Here is a 3,614-nt window from a genome sequence, read left to right as displayed (position 1 = left end):
AGATCGAACCCTGGTCTCCTGCACTGCTGGTGGATTCTTTACCATCTGAGCCACCAGCGCCTCAAGTCTGTATTTGGGTACACGGGTATATAATTTTTACATTTAGTTATTTATGATTTCTTCTACCTGATTAAGCTTCTCAGTTGCCTCCTCCCAGAAATCTGTCTAACCAAACTTCAACTTTCCTAGTTCCTCTCTTTCGGGACTACAGTCTGCATCAACTGAAATGGAACAATGCTAAATTAGGCAAATGAATGCATTTATCTAATATTTTAATAAATGTCTCTATTGCACCTTAGTTACACAAATAGAAGACCCAGAGAAGTGACCTGAATCATAGAAATTTCAACAGAATGAAGGCCTCAGTCGACAAGTCACTGATGGATCCTTCGCATCTCAGCAGCTACTCTGCGAAGACCCATGGCATGGGTGCTGAGAAAACAAAGGCTAAGGTCAGACCTAAGTTTACATTAAATTTCTTCATTTCCAACTGCCAGTTATATTTGGGACAAATTCTTTAAAGTTAACCTCAATCTCCCTGTACCTCAACTGAATCATTTGCAATAATACCTAATTCATGAGGCTGCTGTAAAGATTAAAAGAGATTGTGTATATAAAGTGGCTGGGATCATACTTGGCATAAAACTACATTCAATAAAGAATGACTGCTGTAGATATTTTTATTGCTTTACTGAATCAGTTGGGTTTCCCAAAGAAATGATACCCTCATGTCTCTCAATGTCTTCCACATTCGTTTTCAAGAATTCATGGTGCATCTGTTTATTTGTGTATGGTGCTGGGGTATAGGAGGGAGAAAAGACACTTAATGCAGTTTTAGTGGAGCTTACATTCTAGTGGTGGGAGGTAGACAAAAACAAACAAGCGAAAAACAAAAATGGGCACACACAAGTAAACACTATTACTTTAGATTGAAACTAGTGCTAGGAAGATAATAAATAGGGCAATGTGACAATGAGTAGTTAGTGGTCAAGGAGCCAGGTAAGGAGATAACATTTCAGCCACCACTCAAAAGACTTATCTGGGCCAGGCAAGTGAACAACATGCATAAATAAACCAAGGCAGGACAGAGGTGATGCGTTTGAGAAGCAGTAGGGCATCTCGTTGAGCACAGTCTGGGATGCAACAGGGCAAGTGGCATGAGATTATACTGAAGATGGGGCCAGGGTACCAATTTATGGGGCCTCAAGACCCTGCATGAACACTGACGGCATTACTTTAAAAGCAGTGAGGAAACGTTTAACCATAGCATTCAAAGACTGAGCCAGTTCTAACGAGGTGGATGAACCTAGAGCTTGTTATACAGAGTGAAGTAAGTCAGAAAGAGAAAAACAATTACTGTATACTGGGCTGGAGGAAGCACAAGCTGGAATCAAGATTGCCGGGAGAAATATCAACAACCTAAGATATGCAGATGACGCCACCTTTATGGTAGAAAGTGAAGAGGAACTAAAAAGCTTCTTGATGAAAGTGAAAGAGGAGAGTGAAAAGTTGGCTTAAAGCTCAACATTCAGAAAACGAAGATCATGGCATCTGGTCCTATCACTTCATGGCAAATAGGTGGGGAAACAGTGGAAACAGTGTCAGACTTTATTTTGGGGGGCTCCAAAATCACTGCAGATGGTGATTTCAGCCATGAAATTAAAAGATGCTTACTCCTTGGAAAGAAAGTTATGACCAACCTAGATAGCATATTAAAAAGCAGAGACATTATTTTGCCAACAAAGGTCCGTCTAGTCAAGGCTATGGTTTTTCCAGTGGTCATGTATGGATGTGAGAGTTGGACCATAAAGAAAGCTGAGCGCTGAAGAATTGATGCTTTTGAACTGTGATGTTGGAGAAGACTCTTGGGAGTCCCTTGGACTGCAAGGAGATCCAACCAGTCCATCCTAAAGGAGATCAGTCCTGGGTATTCATTGGAAGGACTGGTGCTGAAGCTTAAACTCCAATACTTTGGCCACCTCATGCGAAGAGTTGACTCATTTAAAAAGATCCTGATGATGGGAAAGATTGAGGGCAGGAGGAGAAGGGGATGACAGAGGATGAGATGGCTGGATCGCATCACCGACTCGATGGACATGAGTTTGGGTGAACTCCGGGAGTTGGTGATGGACAGGGAGGCCTGGCGTGCTACGATTTATGGGGTCGCAAAGAGTCGGACACACCTGAGAGACTGAACTGAACCGAATGCGTTATTTGGAATCTAGAAATATGGGACTGATGAAATTATTTGCAGGACGGCATTGGAGACACAGACATGAGAACAGACTTATGGACATGGAAGGTGGGGAGGAAGGAGAGGGCGGGATGTATAAAGAGAGTAACATGGAAACGTACAATACCATAAATAAAATAGATAGCCAATGGGAATCTGCTCTATGACTCAGAGAACTCAAACCGGGGCTCTGTAACAACCTAGAAGGGTGGGATAGGGAGGGAGATTCAACAGGGAGGGGACGTATCTATACCTATGACTGATTCATGTTGATGTTTGGCAGAAACCAACAAAATTCTATAATACAACTATCCTTCAATTAAACAGCTAATTTAAATTTTAAGAAAGATAATTTGCTTTTATAAGCATCTTTTATACAACGATGGCTGCAAGGGAATAAATTTGGGTCTAGAAGGTAAGAAAGGATGGGTTGGCAAGAGTGCAGTCAGAAACTGTAAGATTACGTCATATCCCAGGTAGAGACTGGAGGATGAATCCAGAACTAGAGGAACGGCTGACAGCTCAAAGATATACACCTATCACTGAATGCTAGGACTTGCATTAGATTGAGGTGAAGAGGCGAAATTTCTTCTCAAAGGGGAGCTTTCAAGGGTGTTTCCTAGACTTTCTGCCAAAAGACATGGGTGTATGGTGGTGCCATTTACTCCAGTAGATAAGAAGGAATGAGAGGAATTTGGTTTGGAGGGTGGTTGGAAAATAGAAACGCCAAGCTCCATTTTGGATGCATTTCTGAGTTGCCTACTAGACCTGATATCAACATGTTCCAGGCTCATAGAGGTCTCCTAAGTGGGAATGACAGTCAGTTTCCTCCCACGTTTGTGTGCCTTTCCTTTTTATGGGTAGCATCTTTAGTATACCCATCACCCTTGGGTATATCCCCCTGCCCTGTGATGACAGCACCGATTTAATGACTGAACACCAATCAGGTCTCTCTAGTCTAGGCGAGAGCCTGGAAAACATCTTTGTTATCCCTAAGTAGGACTCCATGTCCAGTGTAAAGGAGTAGCCCCCCAAAATGCTCATATATATACTAACACATATATATGGAATCTAGAAAGATGGGACTGATGAAATCATTTGCAGGGCAGCAATGGAGACACAGACATGAGAACAGACTTATGGACACGCCAGGCGGAGGGAGGAGGGAGAGGGTGGGATGTATGAAGAGAGTAATGTGGAAACTTACATTACCATACATAAAAGAGATAGCCAATGGGAATCTGCTGTATCATTCAGGGAACTCAAACCAGGGCTCTGTAACAACCTAGAGGGGTGGGGTGGGGAGGGAGGTGGGATGTGAATGAAACAGCATGCTGATGCTTTGTATGTTAGCTTCTCATTTCATTTTTTTATAAATTTG

This window comes from Bos grunniens, chromosome 9, assembly GCF_055505025.1.
Source record: "Bos grunniens cultivar Pamir isolate PY7600 chromosome 9, Bosgru_T2T1.0, whole genome shotgun sequence".
Taxonomy (NCBI): domain Eukaryota; kingdom Metazoa; phylum Chordata; class Mammalia; order Artiodactyla; family Bovidae; genus Bos; species Bos grunniens.
The sequence above is the reverse complement of the archived record's forward strand: the minus strand, read 5'-3'. Positions refer to the sequence as shown.